The following is a 22,022-nucleotide window of genomic DNA, read 5'->3' as shown; positions in this document are numbered from 1 at the left end:
TTTTTCTCTCAGTGCTATATTCAGTGCTAAGATTTGTCAATTAAATATCAAATAATCGTGTTGCGGTTTCACAGGCCAGTAAATTTTGCAAATGTCGCTGAAACTAAATATGCATGGGAAAACACATTTGTGTGAAAGAACTTCAGAAAAAACATTTGACTAATCTTATTTGCCAATAATCTTTTACGTCTCCATTCATTTTCTAACTTAATAGTCAAATTCGAACGCATCATTTAACTACATGATACATGAATAAGCATATCTGATTAGGTAATCCGTCACAATTTGAAAATTCTTCTGAATTCGACTTTCAGAAACTTTCATCAGTAGTTTTAGAAAAGTAATTCGTCTGGGTTTTTCACGGGTGAACGATGTGATGTGTTGCTTTGACGAGTTCAAACAAAAGTCTGCACGAGTCTGATTTCTATTTATATCAGAATATTTTAAAAAAAGAGTATTAGTTAATCTTCTTAACTTCTTCATCTTCATTATTATTTAGTTTAATGGCACCTTATACCATATTAACATTCAAGAAGCCATAAAACTTTTGAAATGCTCGTAGATTTAATGTAGTCTTTTTAGATAAAATATAACATTAATGAATTATTAAATTTTACTTAATGAAATAAGTTGAAAATGAGATAATTCGATGAACCTGCGTAAGTCAAAAGATTAAGAATCTTTTTTTTTCTTTTAATTTTTCGCATACTTAGTAAGAAAAAGTATAATAATAGAGAAAACTGTTGAAGAATCAACACGATTTAGACATCCCTGAGTTTGAAAAGTACATTTTTGAAAATGTTCGCCCGTCTGTCTGTCTGTGACAAAGCTAACTCAAAACCGCTTTCAACTAGATGATTGAAATTTGTTATACGGTCTTTATACCAAATTTTCAGATTTCTATCAAATTTTGAGTAAGATCTGTTCAATGGGAGTCCATCTGTCCGGCTATTCGACTAAAAGTTAGCACGATAACTACAAAATGAAGAGATCTTGATAGATGAAATTCGTAAGACAAATTTAACATCTGTAGTGTCTAACAAGTTTTGAGCCAAATCGATTTTTCTGTTAGTATTTTCACAAATATGTAAACGCGATAAATAAAAAAATTCAGTTATTTCAATATATCAAATTTGGTATGGAATTTTGTGATTACAAGTGCATTTTTGTGTCAAATTTTTGTTTCAATCAGTTCAGAAAAAAGTGTCTAAAACATAATTTCGACTTTTGAATATATTAACGCATGTCAGGGACTAATCGTCAAACATCTCACTTAGGATGACACGATAGATTCATTAAAATTGCGAAATTCACAACAAAGTTGATATTTCGCTACTATTTTACACCAGTGCGATGATATACGATGCTCTCTCTGGCATGACAAATTTATTAGAAGTATGCCAGACAGTTTTGGGAAGAAATCCTGCTGGTTTTAAGTAGGTAATTTTGCCTGACTTCGATTATATAAAGATACTTCGGATCTTTTCAGATATTTCTTCAAGTCTTTAAAAGTGTCAACAAAATTTAAATTTTGCTGATCATTTTGCAATGTTTCGAAATTTATTTTTATTCGTTCGCTTTTTCTATAAGTCATAAATCGATGCCCCTATATAACGCTTTGTAAATTATTCGATAACTTTATATTTTTGGATTTTACAAGTCATTCATATGTTTTACATTGTATTTGACAAAAATTATATATTTTAGGAGTATAAAAATGTGAAATATCAGGATTTTCCGGTACGTTATTTGTACATCGGGTTTCTCCTATTAGTGAGACAAATGAGGATGAATCAGCCATATTGTCAGTCAAATGAGGATGAATCAGTCATAAAAGTAAACATTGAGAACAAATATATTATTTGGCCTTCTTTATCTCTTCTTACATTTTAGTTTTGTAATTTTGGGGTTGTAATTATTAAATGTTTTGTTTTCTGCCTTCTTTCAATTCCGTTCAATTTTCAAAATGTGTTGAGGTATTTATTGACCATTTCAGAAATTTCATGAGATGTTTATGGATTGCTGGTCATTTTTGTATCGGAATTTCAACGTTTATGAATGTTTAAATTTAGACTATGATTTAAAATTGTAATTACTCAAAATGCTTAGTACATCCAGGTTTCCCATTTAAAGGCTGGGTATAATTTAGTATCAGAATTTATTGAAATTTAATTCTATTTGTTTGCTTAGGAATTCTTTTATGTGCCTATTTCCTACTGTCCACTGCAACTAGAATTTATAGCGCGCGCTCGCACACACACACACACACACACACACACACACACACACACACACACACACACACGCCACTTATTTGTTATTGCGACATTTTCTGCAAAGTTAAATACTTCAAAAAAATTCTTAATAATATTTAAAAAATTAGGATTGTTACATCTCATTATTAACTGAATGTTCAGAAATTATTATGAAATTCATTCATTCATTCAGAATTCATTTAGAATTTATTCATAATTTTATTATTATTTATGTTATAAAGTTATTTAAAATTGATTGTTTATTCTTTATATAAACTAATACTGTATATTTAAGAAAACATCTTAAGATGCAAAACAATTTTAATAAAATCTGAATACCAAGAAATCACTTGTCAGAATGGTTAAGAAAAAACAATTCATTCTCTTCCAAACTAGACTTTCGAATGCCAAGCACATTACTATACCAAATGACGCATCTGGCACAAAAAGCGGCGTCCAAATTGCACAGTTCCTGAAAACCTAATGGTTTAGAAAGAGGAAGAAAAACTAAAATTGGAAAGTGGAAGTTTCAGACGGGGGAACTTACGCTCCACTGTGCATTCTGCTTTGTTGAACTCGGGTAAACGAACGACCGTACACATGTCGACGCAATTTGTGCGGGGCCCGTGGCGCATATTTGGACGACCAACTAAAGACATTCTCCTGCTCATATGCATAATGCGATAATGGCAGGAATTCCCGCACCCGGATCTCGTGTGCCAAAGTTCAGGAACACTGCTATTTGTCTATTTTATTTTTATTTTTGTTTTCATAGTTCTCGGCCATAGAGGGTATTTCGCGTCACTTGTGATTAGACTGTAGAAGGGACGAGAAATAGATGAGCCAGAGATATGGTGTTGTGACCTCTCCCAAAAGTTGTTTCGGCTCATCATTGGATGGTTTAATCAAAGCGTTAGAGAGAAGAGAGCAAGCATAGCGATCCTTAATTGATGTTTAATCTGCGAATTCTACGAAAGGGGATAGCTAAATAAATTTGAATTAATTAGTAGTTAAAAGGATGATCTTGCAATTGAAAAAGGTTTAAAATTCGCATAAAAATTTTAATCTATAGGAAATCATCTATCTTAATCAGTTTTTGTATCTCAAAACTGTAGTGTCCTGTGCAGGTTTCACTATTTGAAGAATTGCCCGAATCTAATTTGAAATTCGCTTTACTTTTTGATTCAATAAATCATAGAATATTTTTCGAATGGAAATTTTGGTTGGAGCTTTATTAATTCTTCTTTTATAATAACTGCCTTGTAACATATCATGAATTGCTGTACCATCTCTCTTTTCCACTTTGCAAAAGACTAGAAGAATAGTGGTGTTAGTCATGGGATATCACTTACATTAATTGCTATCTAAATTTAAATTGAGGGGACTGAAGAAAGGCTTTATAAATAATGGAAAATGGCAAAAGAGTGAATGTAAAAGTGGAGTCATATCTAAATCGAAAAGGAAAGTTTCTAAATAAATAGTTTATATGTTGTTTAAATATGTTATTTAAAAGTTAACAAAAAAAATTAGCAAAGCCTTATTATTTGGAAAGAAAATAAATTATTTTAGTGATATTAATATTTGCCTGGGAGCAATACAAGAGCTTTGGAACGGACTTCGTAATTTTGGACCCCAAACGTAGTTGAAAACGTAGACTACACCTGGCATATGACTCTCCTCACTAAGCTTCCGCACCACAGCAACAGAAGACCATTAGTGTGCGCCACGACCTCTATGGAGCTTCTGTGGAATCGGGTCTCTAAATGGGAATGCTATGTCTCCAAAGTATATTTTTACATTATGGATCCATGAATATTTTTATATCACCACTAAGTCACCAAGGCGCAAAAATGAAATAGAGACATTTAGCTGATATTTAATCATCACCGCAATATATATCGGTATCTAAATGTATTGAAACTAATTTGTAATTTAAAAGTTGGTTTATAAATTAAATTTACAATCAAAGATGATTAATTATGCATTTAAATAAATTTATAATTAATCATCTTTCATAATTTGTTGCATAAAAGATAATATAAGAGTGGCAAAACCCTAATTTTATTTATTAAGATATTAAAAATCTGGATGAAATTTAGATGCTGACTTAGAGCAAAATTGTTTTGAGAACTTCACAAATTATCATCATTTTTCTCATCAAAGTTATAAAAATATACATAATTCAAAAATATTGAAAAATATGTGTAATCGTATATTTTTATGTGTGACCATTAATAATTTTTTAAAACATATGAATTTTTTTTTTGTTCATAAAATCATCGGTTCTATTTTCATATAATAAAACTGCGTACCAATGAATTGTAATATAATTTTTAAAACATTATCTTAATATGGAAAAAAAATTGAATGCAAATAAATTTCTTTAGCAATAATACATTCATTTGAAATTCCAAGTGAATATATTTAAAAAGTATTTAAAGAGTTAGTATTTTTTAAAAATATATTAATTAGTTTTATTTTTGTATAATGTTTAAAGCATTCCATGACTTTACCTTTTAGTTGAATCTATGTACAGTATACTAATATGTCCATGCAGTATAATAATATGTGTAAGAAAAATATATTTCTAGGCCTAAAAAAATGTTTCAGCATTTGCTACTGTAATACTTAAAAGAAATAAATTGCACCGTTATTAAATTGCACCATAGAATTTTTCTATTCTTTGTTCAACACCTAGAATTACTGGTGGGATAAATTAATTCTTTTCCTTTTATTCACTTGTGCTTCAATGGAGCATCAAGGTCGTAAAAGAAGAAGATAAAGTTTCATCCATGTTTCAGTAGTCATCGCAGAGTAGAAAACCACAAGTTCACCTTTGAATTAACACCGAAGTTCAATAACCAAATCAACAAATATCGTATTACTTTGCATTACAGAAAACTCATATAAAATTGTCAAGTTTTCCTTTAGTTTTTGAATAAATGAACTTATATATTTAAAATATTTTTATTAAGAAGATAATCGTTAAATAAAAAAAAAAATGACAGAAGAAATAATTAAAAAAAAAACACTTTTTTAAACCGTAAATAGGAATATTTTCGTGTTAGATATTAAATAGCCAGGGAAATATGATTAGTTTTTAAAAAAGACACCAGACAGAGTTTTTTTAAAAGGAAAAAGGTCATACATGATTAAATAAGGTAAGATTAAAAAAAAAATAAGATTAAATTATCAATGATTAATAACAAAATTATTGAATTAATTTTATTATTAACTAGCCGCCTTTGGCGACCAGCCAGTTCACCAATATTAATGTTCGTTAAAATTTTAATAATTAAATATTTTATGCAATTCCAACTTTAATAGATTCTTCAGCAAAATATTTTAAAACTTCAAATTTTGATAGTCATATAATTCACTCATAATATTATAAAGGCCTTCAGTCATAACGTGATATGTATCTCTCTAATTTTCTGTTACCCCTCGTAGAATTTATGCTTTAAATTAAAGTGTAAAGGATTAATCTGCAATTAATATAATAATATTTTTTTACTGAAAAAAAGCATTTTTTTTAATAATATGATTACTGATAATAGAGTCACTGAGCGTTTAAACTTTATGGGCACTAAAGAATATCTTTCTTAATTTATATAATATCTTAAGAATTTGTCAACAAAATTTTCTCAGATTCATCATGAACGGATCGATTCATTAACAATGTTTCATTTTAAATGCATCAAACACTAAGAAAATAAAATGAATCGTTTAAAATAATCGGTCGAAAACAGGTTTAAAAAAAAACTACTTAAAAAACGATGTACTGAAAACTATAAGCATATATAAAAAAATATATAACTAACATAAATGCAATTTAATTACAAAAGGATGCAACTAACCTAAAAATAATTTAAATCATTGAAAACAGGTTAAAAAAAACTACTTAAAAAACGATGTACTTAAAACTATAAGCATATACAAAAAATATATAACTAACATAAATACAATTTACTTAAAAAAGCATACAACTAACCTAAAAGCAATTTAAATCGTCCGTTGATAATGGTTGCCATGCCAACAATCAGAACACAGTGCGCATGCGTGAATTTTCTTCGCCTTTTACGGTAACGGAAATGCGTGAATTTTTCTACGCCAGTTGGGGTAACGCTATGCAGATTATACATTTTAAAATTCCTTTATTCTGTGTTATTTTATTTCAAAAGTACTTCAGAATGAATCTGAAACATGGATTAATTAACAATGTTTAATTTTAAATGCATAAAACATTAAGAAAATAAACAGAATCGTTTGAAATAATCCGCCGAAAAATAATAACCCTAGCCTTATTACTGTTGGGAGAAAAAAAAAACTAAAGCCTTTCTCATTTGGCGGTGGGGAAAATGGAAGATTTTTTTGGCGGGAAAGTTAGTTTTTAATTAATAATTAAAATTCTAATTAAAATTTCAGAAAAGGGACCCCAGGTGCACATTCCCGACCTCTAAGGTATACATGTACCAAATTTGGTAGCTTTATGTCAAATGACCTGGCCTGTAGAGCGCCAACACACACACACACACATTGAGCTTTATTATAAGTATAGATTATTAAAAATCTATTGTAACTGAACAATTTTATCAAAATTTATTTATGTGATTATGTAAAAACAGTTTCTACGTGATTTTTCCCATTATTCATCATTTTAAAAACCTTTTAATTATAATATAATTTTATTAACTTAATTATCGATAAAATAAATAATTCTTATCATTAATACTATATTTTGGTAGAAAATTCAGCTGAAAAAATAAGCAACATGAATGTTCCAGAAAAATTTATTGTTAGCTTCTGTTTAATTTTTTTTTTCAATGTATGACGTTATAGCCTGTGAATTATTTTTATTACATCTGATTTTAAATTCGTATGCACAATCATTTCTTATTTTTCAGTTCATCAATAGGTGAATTGAAAATTTTATATTTTGGTTTTGTGATTTTTAATATATTTTGTAAACATTTGATAATAAAATATGAACTTTACAGCAAACTCTTCATTAGAAATTTTAGTTTAACATGAATTAAAAACTGCTCTAAGGGGTATACTGTTTAATCTAGAATCACCAATTTTTTTCGAAAATTTACTTATAATTTCAATTATTATGGCTGAATTAAATTGGAAAAAGTAATTCAAATATCAGCTTTTTTCCCTTCTATAACTTCAAAAATATTATAGCAGAAAATTATTTTCGCATCGAATTAAAATTAAGGAAAAGGATATTATAAACGACACCATTTTAATTATTTCATGTTTTCTTTTGAAATTTTTAAATTTTTAAAAATATATTTTATTTAATTTTTGAAATACATTTCATTGTTGCAAATAAATTCAGATTGTTTTTATTATTTCACAAAATATGTAGTCATATGGTTTTTGTCCAATGTTGAAGACTAAAGAAGAAAAATTCTTTTAATTATCTTTGAAGTTTACATGAGGAATTAGAAAGTGAAGTTCCAGCTTGCAAAAGGTAAGGTACAATTAGAATATACATTATCTTCAAAATCACACTTCTAATGTCATTGTGATCATATGATCATATTGAACTTGATTCCATTAGAAAAATTCAATTAAACAATAAGTAGAGTAGGTATAGGATTACTGAAATTTGAAAATTTAATATCTCTCACAATTTGATACCTGAAAATATCTTGTTCAAGAAACCATGAACACTAAGTTATGGTTTATAAACATCAAGTTATGATTTAATTGAAATTAAATATTTTATACATAAAAGATAACTAATATTCCCCGCGAATTAGCTGGTCGCTAAAGGCAACTGTAAAAAAAACTAAATGAATACCTAAATTTTTTGGAATATCTAAATTATCTACATTTTTACCAAATAAAGCTTTTAATCATAATTCCCATTTGGATAGATAATGCATTTTCTGTGCACTTATTTTTATGTTAATAATTTTTCAGTGTTTTATGGTGTCATATTTTATTTCTCTTAAACCAATTACGTAAAACTTCAGAGAGAGAAAAATCTATCATTAAGAACTTAATGCAGCAGAATAATTCCATGCAGGATTAATTCATCCTTTTTCTTCATTTACAACCAAAACCAATTTTCTTGAGATGAATATGAACACATCAGATCCAAAAATTCATTTCTTGTCGCATACTTTTACATACATTACGCACAAGCAATTTCCAAAATAGAGAAAAGGACAAATTAGTTTCTATTTTGAACATCTCATTTCTAAGATTTGCTTTCTTAAGTTGGAACTTCTTTCGCTTTAATCAGAATCGCGAGCAAGCGAAAGAACAAGAAAAACATTTAATGCGCTTACCGGGTTTGCTAACATGGGATTAGAAATTAGTAAAAGAAATGTAATGGCATTAAGGGATTTATGCTAAAATCACACATTCGCTTCTTTTATGGAGTTATTAAATGTTAACACTCTAAAATGTTGTTCTAGCGAAAGTCTCTTTAAAGTTAGTAGCACAATAGAGAGAGAAAAGAAGGAATCTCTATTTTTAGGAAATCTCACGAGTAAATATTTGCTCTGCGTTGGATATTTAAAAAAGAGTGGAAATATATTTATATTCTCTCCTTTTCTATGGAAGAGTTAGATACTTGTAGCATAACGTGTTTGTTGTGGCTGAAGTTTAGAATAAGCAAACAACTTAATAATGTGATCTTTTTATATATATTTTAGTGTGCCTTTATGTTGATTTTATTCAAACATTTTTATAAATGTTAAAGTATAATTTTTAAAACTTATTCATTGTTTCATATTAAGTCATTTTTCTAAAGTAAATTGGTTTCCAAGAAAGTTTCGAATACACATGAATAATTTTCTTTTTTTGGAAGTTTATTGTATAAAAGAATAATGATAATTTTTGACTATTTCAAGAATTGTTTTTGTCCGGATGTGTGAAGCTTTATTCATAATAAAAAAGAAATATAAGCTGAGAATTTGTTTTAAATAGATATATTTTCCTCAATTTTATCAAAAATGAGATCTTGAATGCGATTTCTTTATCTCTCGCTCTCTTTATATATATATATATAAAATTATATATATATACACACACATATACATATATATATATATATATATATATATATATATATATATATATATATATATATATATATATATATATATATATATATATATATATATATATATATATATATATATATATATATAAAGTAATTTACATAATTTAAGTGTAATAATGAAAAATGCAATTAATTGTAATGTGAAATGGAAATGAAAGTTTTGTAAATTTACTACATTTCGGCATAACTGCTATTCATCTTCAAGCATTTATCTCTGATCTTCATAAGTTTGAAAATCCCTGTTTCATTGAACAACATAGGCTGCAAGTAGAACTGCTGTCGCACGGCCAGTTTGTGGTCATCGTCAGAGTTAAGTTTCTGATAATTGAAAAAATTCTTATGTCTAAACAACTGAAAATCTGAGGGTTCCAAATCTGGACAGCTTCCGGGACAGCCTTCCTCCGTTCGTGCAAAATTGGAAAGATTCGGTTCGGAAATTTTGGAACGCCTACCATTCAGCCCGGACTTGAAACCACCAAGTTTTCATCTGCTTACTTAAAGAGGATTCTCGATGGTTAGAAGCTTGACTCTGATGATGGCTTCACTTTGGCAGTGCGGTGGCGGCTCTACTAGATTCCAGTGGTGTTCTGTGAGATCGGGGTTTTAAAACTGATCAAGCTCTGGGACAGATGCTTGAACATTAAAGGAAATTATATCGAAATGCAGTAAACTGGCAATACTTTCATTTTCGTTTCATATTGTCATTCATTCAAATCCATATGTTCAAAATTGTATGCATTATTTATTGATACCTCATTGTAATTTCATGACAATAGTCCATTTTGCAATTTTTGTCAGGATTTCTTTGTCGAAATCATGGCAAGGGTAGAGTGATGAACTGAGTAGCTAAGAGAAAGCATGAGAAAGAATTTCGATCTTATATAGTTTCGGAAATTTTGGAACGACCACCATTCAGCCCGGACCTGAAACCCCCAGGTTTCAAGTTGCATTCACCGTTTAATTCCATGGGAAAAATAATAGCTCGTGAGTAGTTAAGTTAAAGTGAAAATAGAGGGATAGTGATTAAGAAATTATTTTAAGAGAGTAGCTAATTTGAAATTACCCCTCCGGCTCCACACACACACATACACATGCTTTTTGTGTGCTTTCATTTTTCTTTCTTTAAAACTTTTTAACAAATTTTATGACATTTTTTAAAATGCCATATTTTTATTAATTAATAAATAGATTTTCGAAAATTCAAGCATAATTTTTTGTAAGTTTTGTGTTATTTTTAAAAAAAATGTTCAGATAGTATTGACTCAATCAAAAATAGTCAGAATAGAATTTCATAGAATTAATAGAAGTTAGAATTCATAGAATAGAATTTCATAGTATTTTAAATATGAAAATCCATTTTCATATTTGAAATTCTATTTTTATTAGTAAATTGAGATATATGATTAGAATATATTTTGGATGCCATTATAAACAAAACGAAGAGTTATGTAAGATTTCTTAAATTGTATTATTAAAAAAAATATTGCTTCATATTTTATTTTATTGCATTATTAATTAATTTAAAATTATTGATTCGTTAACTAATATTTTTTATGAATATTTTTCACGCATTATTAGAAGTCAAAATTCTCTACATTAAAAGATAAAATATTTGTGTTTACCAAAATAAAAACAAGGAAAATATTTTTCGAATATTGCATCTTGAACAGTTATAAGCGATATGAAATATTTCCCTAATATTTAATAAATATTTTAAAGTTGAAACCTCTTTTGGATTATTATATATAGGTGCTGGAATGATTTATTATTCTAATTAACTATTCCTTACTGAAAATTAATTCCGTTAAGTTCACACTAATTATTCAACCCTTTCTTCATATTCCACTTTCATCCAAGCTCGTAACTATGGTAATTAGTAATTATTTATAATGTTAAAAATCCTGAACGTTCTCCAAAACAAGTTCAATTTTTAATAACTAGGCTTTATGTTTAGGAATTACGAAATTATTTAAAAATATGGCTGCAGTTGTGTATAATTTGTTGAATATTTTAATAGACATTATCTAAGCGCCAGGTTGTTGGCTAACATTTTGGCGTTAGAGATATAAAAGAAAAAAAAATGTATAAAATAAATACCAAGATTTCACGCATGAAATAAGGAATTCTTTAAAATTAATCATCTTCTCTTATGCATTACTTTCATCTTCCGAAAATGTTCATTATTCCACGAACAGCTGAGTCCAGGGTACCATTTCCCATGTCTGGAAGTGCTTGCCGTGAAGAGAAACTCTATTATATAACTGCTTCACGCTAATAATTCATTACCTTTCTCATCCATCACCATCTACACGCACCTATTTAAATTAACAGCAACTATTAGGCGCACGGATTGTAAACGAGGGTGTTGAGATTGTCAAAATTTGAGACCCAGAGATGCAGCAGCAATTATTCTATGAATGATTCGAAAATTAATATTTAAGGCTTTTGCCCTTTAGGTAATGTATAGCTATGTTTATCGAAATGAATGAACTTTCATTTATGAAAAATATCGTACACTGATATGTTTGTATCCGCGTACTGATGTGTGTTTAAATTGATAGATGATAAGATGGATGGAAGCGAACTGAAAACACTATTTAAATTCCATATTATGAAGAACTTATAGGCCACCCTGATGGTTGAGAAAATAATGGCTGAAGAACTGGATGATATGTAGTCAACAATAACTTCGTACGTCTCATTATATTTTTCACTTATTTATTTGTTTTTTACTTCCTCGTAGACGAAGTATAGAAAAAGTATAGTAGTTGTCAAAAAAATTCGAACTCGAAATTTTGACGAATTTCCTAGTTTTAGACCCCACTAAGTATGAAAAAGACATTTTTGAAAACTGTCCGTTTGTATTTGATAAAAATAACTCAAAAAAGGCTCTAGCGAGACGGATGAAATTTGGCATACGATCTTTACATCAAATTTTGAATAAAATTCATTCTGAAGAAGTCTGACCCGCTGTTTGAATATAAGTTAACACGATAGCTATATACGAATAGATCTAGATAGATAAAATTCGGCACACAGATTTAACATCTACAGTGCAGACATCTACCAAATTTTGAGCCATATTGAACAATTGGTTGACCATCAGTCTGTCTGTACTTTCATAAACATGTAAAATCAATATTTTGTGACTACAATTGAAGTTTTATGTCAAAATATAAAAGTAAACTCAGAACGCAGTCAGTCAAGGTTCTTTAACTGCCTAACCTCTCGAGAGAGCCTAAAAAGTGAAATTGTTTATACGTTTAAATACCAGAATCAAATTTAAAAAAAACTCAGAAACAGATGAACATATTGAAGGTCAATGTTCTGTGAAACATTATTCGAAATTATAACGGACTTGAACCAAAGTCATCTAGTGCCATTTAAAAATTTGAAATAAAACGTTCCAAATTGAAATCACGTATACGCGATCATGGGCCCCTGGAGTGGGAAAGGTTGATCACATATACGAGATCGCGGGCCCAGAAGGGGGAATCGCGTGATCACGCATACGTGATCGCGGTCCTCAACGGGTTAATAAATCGGTTAGATTTGATCGTAAAAGATATATATGTTTATTTATTTATTTAAAAGTTGGAGTACCAAAAATATTTTGCAGAATATGATTCCTTAGGGTCAAAGGACTGTCTAAAATTTAAACTTCATAATTTTTTAAGTATATTTATAAACCGAAAAAATATTATTATTGACATCATTTAAATTCCTTTGGGAATAAAATTAAAACCTAAATGTAGCGATGAACTCTTAACATTTTTGTTGAATGATTCGCTGAGATATTATAAATTATGAAAATTAGTCTGTAATGCACATAAAACTACAATGCCGAATGACACTTCTTTCAGTTCTCATATTTTTTTAAAATACTAGCCTGGTTTGAGTAAAAATGATTTTTATTTTAATTGCAGTTTTATCATTTCTACTTTAATTTAAAATTGAATTTTACGCAGCTGATAGAAAATTAGAGACAGAGATGCGTAGTACAATGAACATAATGGCTTAAGGCATACTAAGCCTTACTAATAATATAAGTGAATTATTCTCTTATACTAATAATATAAGTGAATTATTCACTTATACTAATAATATAAGTGAATTATATGACTATCAAAGTTTGAAGCTTAAAAATTTTACCTATTATTACCCCAAGTTACGCAAAATATTTAGTTGATCATTTTAGGGAGTATTAATACTGGCGAACCAGCTGGTCGCTAAAGGCGGCTAGTTATTAATGAGATATAAATTAGGAGTTTTTATTGATAGTTCTGCTATATACTTTTATGTTTTCTCAGTTGCAAGGATACTCATTACTGGCCACGAATTTGACAGATTTGCAGCAAATTATGATGAACGGATAATGGAATGAATGTGAAATGTATTACATGATGGCTTCGTAAAAATCACATAAGGCTGCAAAATATTGCCTCATTATATTCTCTGAATTGTAATAATTATAATCTATTGAAGTAGATTATATATAATTCTTTAAAGTCTACGATAGGCTCCACTACTTTATTTATGAATGCGAAATATAACTGGGAAATAACATGACAAGATGGACAGAATTTATTTAAAAATTCATTTCAAGCTAAAATTTGTAATTCATTTCCAATATTTTTTTTTTTTTTTGCCAATAATGTTTTATCATACAATTTAAAAGTTTACTAAGATATTGTCAGCGAAATTTACTGTAACATATTTAAAAAAAAAGAATTAAAAGTTAATTAAGTAAAAAAAAAAAAAAAAAAAAAAACTAATAACAAAGAATTATTTCTCCATGTATGATTTTTTTAACTCTTTGATTGCGTAATTTTTTAAAATCACTATTTAGATGCGATGTTTGCAAATAAGTTAAAATATTTTTCAAAGTGAACGAATACTATATGTTACACGATAATAATATGATATAATAAAAATCTGTAATCGTAAAAATAAACACTCTAAATTGCGAAAAACACGGGGGATGCAATAGAAAATGGACTTGGCAACACGCGGAAATCACGGGACACGCAGCTGGAGGGTTAATGCAAATATTTTATTAACATATATGGACAAGATATGATAGCATACTAGGCACTGATGAGGGCTAACAGAGGTTTTATATAAACTTAGCGAAACAAATTTTCAAAATTTTAGTAATTATCTAGGTTAGAAAGAAAGCATCCTATATCTTGCCATCTTAACAAATAGAAATATTTGACAGAGATATAAATGCTATTGAGTAAATGAAATCATTGTCTGAAATTATATCGCTCTCTCCTCCGCCTTTTTTATACACGCTTTAAATTTCTAGTATACATACAAAAAATACTCTAATACTAAAAAAAAAAAATATATATATATATATATCCTACTTTAAGATTTTGATGAATTTATGTGTGCTTTTAAAATAATTTCTAGGATTACATCCAGAATGATGTGTAAATGTGAGCGGGAGTGTTCGATTTTTATTTCGTAGCTATCGAAATCAGTTATGCTCGAACAGTAAGACAGACAGATTTCTTTGCAATGGATTACGTTCAATATTAGATACAAAAAAAATTTGATAATTAAATATGATACAACTTCACAAAACTCATGAAATTTTTTTTTTGAATAAAAATTATAAATACCAGGATTTTTTTTTGTATGAAATATATGCTACATCAATGAAATTAAATTTTCTCAAAAGGCAATAAAAATATTATTTATTTAAAAGCGGCGATATTCATTAGAAAGGTAAATCAAAAATATTATATTTGGTGCAATTTTAAATAATATAAACAATATTATGGATAAAACATCAAGAAGAGAAAAATCCTTAAATTAAAATCGCGAAAAATTAGTGTTAGATAAAAAAACGATACTACTTACAAATTGGAACTATTAACTAATGACAATATTGAACGGGATTTAAATGAAAGTTTCGAAAATTATCATAGTGTTTTATACCATTTGTCGCCGGATCTGACGTAAGGAGTTCACGTGGTGTTGTTCGGACGCAGTAACGTAGAAGTTAACAAATTCATTCATTCACCTCAATTGATACTGACCTTCTGCAATCCACATTTATTGCGCAATTGAGGATCTGTGTGGTTTTCCATGCTTGTATGTTGATTTTTAACCAAACGTTCGCGGTTTACTTAGATAAACTGAATCTTCACGATTAAAATCATTTGTATGCTTTTGTAATTAAATTGTATCTATGTTAGTTTAAGTTCATCGTTTTTTAAGTAATTTTTTTTAACCTGTTTTCGACTGATTATTTTAAACGATTCTGGTTTTTTTTTAGTGTTTGATGCCTTTAAAATTAAACATTGTTAATTAATATACCTGCTCAAGATGAATCTGAAAAAATTTTGTTGACAAATTCTTGAGATATTACATAAATTAAGAAAGATATTCTTTAGTGCCCATAAGGTTTAAATGTACAGTGACTCTGTTTTTAGTAATCATATTAAAAAAAATGCTTTGTTTCAGTAAAAAATATTATTAGATTAATTGCAGATTAAACATTTCCACTTTAATTTAAAGCATAAATTCTACGGGAGATAACAGAAAATTGGAGAGATACAGATTACGTTATGACTGAAGGCCTTTATAATATTATGAGTGAATTGAAATTTGAAGTTTTAATATATTTAGCTGAAGAAGCTATTAACGTAGGAATTACATAAAATAGTTAATTATTAAAATTTTAACGAGCATTAAGAGTGGCGAACCGGCTGGTCGCCAAAGGCGGCTAGTACTTATATAAAGCTCAATGTGTGCGTGTGTGTTGGCGCTCTACAGGCCAGACCGTTTGACCTACAGCTACCAAATTTGGTACATGTATACCTTGGAGGCCGGGAATGTGCACCTGGGGTCCCTGTTTTTGAATTTTTAATTAGAATTTTAATTATTAATTAAAAACTAACTTTCCCACCAAAAAATTCTTTTCATTTTCCCCACTGCCAAATGAGTAAGGCTTCAGATTTTTCTGCTGATTATTTCAAACGATTCTATTTATTTTCTTAATGTTTGGTGCATTTAAAATTAAACATTGTTAATTAATCGATCTTTTAGATTCATTCTGAAATACTTTTGAATTAAAATAAAACAGAATAAAGGAAATTAAAAATTTCTAATCTGCATAGCGTTACCCCAACTGGCATAGAAAAATTCAAGCATTTGGTTACCGTAACTGGCGTTGAAAATTCACGCATGCGCATTGTGTTCTGATTGTTGACAACCATTATCAACGAATGCGAACTTGATTTAAATTATTTTTAGGTTAGTTGCATGCTTTTGTAATTAAATTGTATTTATGTTAGTTATATATATTTTGTATATGTTTACAGTTTTAAGTACGCCTTTTTTTAAGTAGTTTTTTTTAAGCTGTTTTCAACCGATTATTTTAAACGATTCGTTTTATTTTCTTAGTGTTTGATGCTTTTAAAATTAAACATTGTTAATTAATCGATCTGGTAATGATGAATCTGAGAAAATTTTTGACAAATTCTTGAAATATTACACAAATTAAGAAAGATATTCTTTAGTGCCCATAAAGTTTAAACGCTCAGCGACTGTTTTCAGTAATCATATTACAAAAAAAAAAAAAAAAAAAAAACACCTTAGTTTTAGAAAAAAAAAATATTATTATATTAATTGCAGATTAATCCTTTCCACTTTAATTTAAAGTATAAATTCTGCGGGAGCTAACAGAAAATTAGAGAGATACATATTACGTTATGACTGAAGACCTTTATAATATTATGAGTGAATTATATGACTATCAAAATTTGAAGTTTTAAAATATTTTGCTGAAGAAGCTATTAAAGTAGGAATTGCATAAAATATTTAATTATTAAAATTTTAACTAACATTAAGATTGGTGAACCGGCTGGTCGCCAAAGACGGCTAGTAAATAATAAAAACTCCTTTGTTTTAGACCTTTCTGAGTTCGAAAAAAAAAAAAAATTCTGGAAAATGTCCGTCCTGTCTTCCGTCTATCTGTCTGTGACAAAGGTAATTGAAAAAGGCTTCGAGCTAGATGACAGAAATTTGGTATATCATCTTTATACCAAATTTCAAATTTCTATCAAATTTTGAGTAAAATCTGCCTGAGGAAGTCCGTGACCGGCTGTTCGAATGTAAGTTAGCACGATAACTATAAAACGAAGAGAGCTAGATAGATGAAATTCGTTACACAGATTTAATGATTTAATATAGATGTTAAATCGCCTACCAAATTTTGAGCGAAATCCTGCAAGTGGTTGACAGTCTGTCTATCTGTCTTTCAGTAATAAGTGAACATGATCATTCAAAATGGCAAAGAATTAAATATATAAAATTTGATGAGGAAATGTGTAACTACAAATGCCATTTTATGTCAAAGTTTTGTTCCAATCGATGGAGAAAAACACATCTAAAACAAAAATTCGATTTTCGGATGCTATTAATAGCATGCCAGGGATTAACTTCCAAATAATTCTCCACAGATAACATGATAAATTCAGTAAAAATGCTCGTAATTTCGTAAGGCGTTTTCTGGCATGGCAAATTTATTAGTGAGTGTACGAGAAAGTTTAGAGGAGACCCCACCCACTGGTTGAATTAATTTTCGATTCTTTAATCTCATCCATTAGATAGTAATTGGGGATGTATCATATGGAGTTGACAACTTGTATTTTTTAAAGATAAAATGACAGCACTTAAGTACATCGACATATTTCGCTGTAATTCAAGTGCTCAGAAATTTGGCTTCGGAATATCGTTTGTGTTTCAGCAAGAAATGACCCCCAAGTATATAGCGAACAAAGTCTGGTATATTTTAGTTTAGTTATATTAGCGTCCCGTTTTTAAAGCAACACTAGGGCTATTTTGGGGCGGATTTCATAATTCTGAACCATGGTCAGATGACGAGGACGACATCTGAGCTGGCAGTCCCCTTCCACACCATACCACACCAGCGGAAGGACGTTCGGCCTGGACAGTTTTAACGTGTACGAGACCCGCTTAAACGACGGCTCTTCAGTGAATCATGTAACGAACCTGAAGCCCTCAGGTTCAGAGGCCGAAACCTAACTACCAGCTCACCGCGGCCATCAACAAAATCCGGAAATGGTTACTCTATAATATACTCCTCCAGTTGTGAAACTACCTCAGTCGCCAGACCTTTATTCAATTCAAAATTTATGGCCCTAATTCGATTTCGTTGTCAGGAAACACAAAATATCTTCTAAAAAGAAGCTTAAGCGCATACTCCTGCAAGAATGGCAAAATATATCCTGTGACACCATAAAAATGTTGATTTCATCAAAAAACAATAGATTATAAACAATAATGAATGCCAAAGGCATGCATACAAAATATTAAATAATTCCTTATACTCATTAAAATTATTAATAAAATAAAATGTTTCCTATTTTTGTCCTACATTTTGCTGTATAATTTTGCCAAGCACAATTACGTTTTTGTTCCTTTTTATTTTTCAAAGGCATATTAAAAAGAAAGTTTTATTACATTTGAGTTTGTATTGCCTTCTACTTCGGTACATTTTGAAAAAATAATAAATCACTTTTTAAGTTAAATAATATAGTTAAATAGAGGCAATTAGAGATACTTTTTTATCTACTGTATATAATTAAAAATATTTACATAAAATTATACAAAATGAACGTTAGCGATACTCAAAATGCAGAGCAAAAAAAAAAAAAAAAAAAAAAAACTCGAGCAATTCTACGTAAAAACGATCAAAGCTACTGATAAAACCCCAAAATAATTCTGAGATCCAAAGTGAGGGTCAGTTATTTCCAAGAATTCTAACCTTTCTCCTACAATATTCTTCGAATTGAGTTCATTTTCCCCGAAAAGAGAAAAGAACAGGAAGTGAATATATAGGTATTTTCTTTCCGTCATAACGTCTTTCCACGTGAGACGATCGGTGCAGTGTTCCAGCTGATGGAATACTTTATTTAGCGATTATACGTATGTTTTCTCTCTCTCATATACAGGGTGTCCCAAAAAAATGTATACACACTTTAAATAATTGTAAATTTGGTATTTATTATAATTCGAATAATTTTCAACATGTAAAAGATTTTACAAATATCATTCTATTGTCTTGTTATCGCATGCTCTCAAACTGATGTCCGTTCTGCTCCAGACACTGCTGACAACGCGAAGCGATGGAATAGCACACATGATGGAACAATTCCCTTGGGATATTCGTACATTCATGTTCAATGGTTGCCCTCAATTGAACAACTGTTGCAGGTTTCTGTGCGTAGACTTTGTCCTTTAGGTATCCCCCATAAAAAGAAGTCTAGTACTGTGAGGTCTGGTGAACGTGGAGGGTATTCGACAAAATCTCTCCGTCCAATCCACCTGTTTGGCAAGATCCCATCAAGAAATGATCTAACATCACGATGGTAGTGTGGAGGTGCCCCATCTTGCTGGAAATAAAACTCATCCTGTTCAAAGACCTCTCTAATGCTTGCTGCTAAAATGTGTATACATTTTTTTGGGACACCCTGTATATAATAAATAGTTTGAGATGCAATCAACAAACAAAATAACGTTGACATTTTTTCCTCTAGTTATATTTTTTTACTGATATAGGCTGCTATAGGCCCGCTATAGGCTGAAAATTATGAATCCATTTGATATCATCCTTTATTTACCGACGGTACTTAAAAGTTTAAAGTACCGTTTAAATCTGGCTGATATCTTCACAATATGACTATTTTTTCTAACAGTATTTGAAAGAACACGAAGAATCTATTTCCTACAGAAAGCAGTAGATATCAATCAAAAATAACATTAAAAATCTAATATTATAAATTAAAATATTTTAATGAATTTAAAAAGTTTTCTTCTTCTTCCCGAGTTTTTTCTGTGCCAAAACTTAACTAATAGCTCAAAAATAAATTTGAAAAATTGATGTTAAAACAGTTCGGTGATTAAAGGGTTATACTATAATTTATTATTAAGAAAGAAAGCTAAACATGAATTCTAAACTTTTTTTCCATGTATAATTAAATTGAACGATCCATTTAGATGAACACTGATCCGCAAAGGGTTAAGAGCCTCTAATGAATAATGTTTATAGTGTGTTCATAGCTGTGGTACAATGTAATAATTTTAAAGAAAATTACAGGCAAAATTAATTATATCACATCAGACAGCAAGATATTAAAAATCTAATAAATAAAAAAGACGGCTGCACGTCCATTTAACTCACCCATTCTAAGGGGCCTGGTACAGTTCGAAAGGGAAGGATCTAGTTGATTTTAAGAAATCGCCAACATTAATTTTCCATTAAAGAGCTCATTCATCGCTCTAGAAACAGAAGAAACCAACTGCGAGTTGCCAAGCTCTTCAAAATTCATTTAGTTATCTGACCTACTGACACACGCCAAGTCAAAGAGGATTCTTTCTGTTGGTGTGATAATGAAGGGTTTTGACCTACACCGGAAACCTACGCATGAATCGGCTACTAACCTTGCCTGTGGACCCTATTAGATTAGGATAGGGAGTGAGACGCATATTAACTCCTTTTTCGTTACACTTTTTCCTTTTTGTTGATGGATGGTTTGACCATTTTAGCATGGAATGACCATTAAGGGTAATATTAAACTTGAAATGCTAGGTCAAATGTGAGACGGCATGGTAAAAATAGTAGCGAAATAAGTATGTAATAGAAATTAATATTTTTGAAAGTTCTCTCTCTTTTTTTTTATATATTAAATAAACAGATGGAATAGCAGTTTTTCTGAAGATAACTTTGTTCTTATTTATATGTTGCATTCTCACAAGATAATTGATTTCATTATAAAATAAAATAAGTTAATATGTAATGCATCATGCATTTATATAAAAAAAATAAATCTATTTTTCAGAATTTTTTTTTCCTTTCTTTTTTAGCAGTTTCTCCTTTCAGATTCAACATCAATCTATTTGTATAATAAAAACGCAATTTTAGATTTCTCTTTTAATTCTTTTAATTTAACATACATGTGAAATAGATAACCTGATAGATTAAAGAATAAAAAAAAATTATTTTATTGACAATTTTAATAAAATTTCGATAAATTTACATCATGATCATTTTTTCATTATTTCTTAAAGGAAGGAAGCTGTTGCCAATTTTTATAAGAGAAAAAAGGAACGTGTGACCAATCATTGTAGTTTTGAATGATTATTATTTAAAAATTTACTTTCAGTTTTTTTTTTAGTGCAGCTAATTTTGTCACTCAAAAACTTTATAATCAGATAGCTTATTGCCAGACAAATCCATTATGCCAGTGACAATCCAGTATCCAATAACAATGCCAGTATGAAGAAATATGATAAGTTAGTTATTATAATTCTTAACTTCTCTCACATTTCGTTAATTTTTTAATTCAATTACTTGAGTAACAATTATTCCAATTCCAGGAGTATATTTAATTTGAAATAAGCATATCATTCATTATAAAACTCAATGTTCTTAAATTACAGTGTAGGATATAATACTTTCATATCAAAGACTATTTATTGAAACCGAATGGAAATTTAATTTGACATTTCAATATTTTAACTTTAAATAATCTCTAACTTTAATAAATAATAAGTTTTAATAAGTAACTAAATATTAATTTGAATCTTAGATTCAAAATAATACAGTGTAATTTCGCAAAAGATTTAAATCTTTAACTAAAATA

At 29.1% G+C, this 22,022-nt stretch overlaps 1 protein-coding gene across 1 annotated transcript in view; it reads right to left on the bottom strand.

The window, feature by feature from the left end:
• The window catches only part of LOC129970612 (uncharacterized), a 99,034-nt gene extending 78,384 nt beyond the window's left edge, over positions 1–20,650 (bottom strand). Inside the window, exon 1 of the mRNA XM_056084475.1 lies at positions 20,561–20,650. The gene's annotated coding sequence lies outside the window, so the exon portion shown is untranslated. The remainder of the gene's footprint in view (positions 1–20,560) is intronic.
• Positions 20,651–22,022: the final 1,372 nt, after the last annotated feature.

This window comes from Argiope bruennichi, chromosome 1, assembly GCF_947563725.1.
Source record: "Argiope bruennichi chromosome 1, qqArgBrue1.1, whole genome shotgun sequence".
Lineage (NCBI taxonomy): Eukaryota > Metazoa > Arthropoda > Arachnida > Araneae > Araneidae > Argiope > Argiope bruennichi.
The sequence above is the reverse complement of the archived record's forward strand: the minus strand, read 5'-3'. Positions and strand labels throughout refer to the sequence as shown.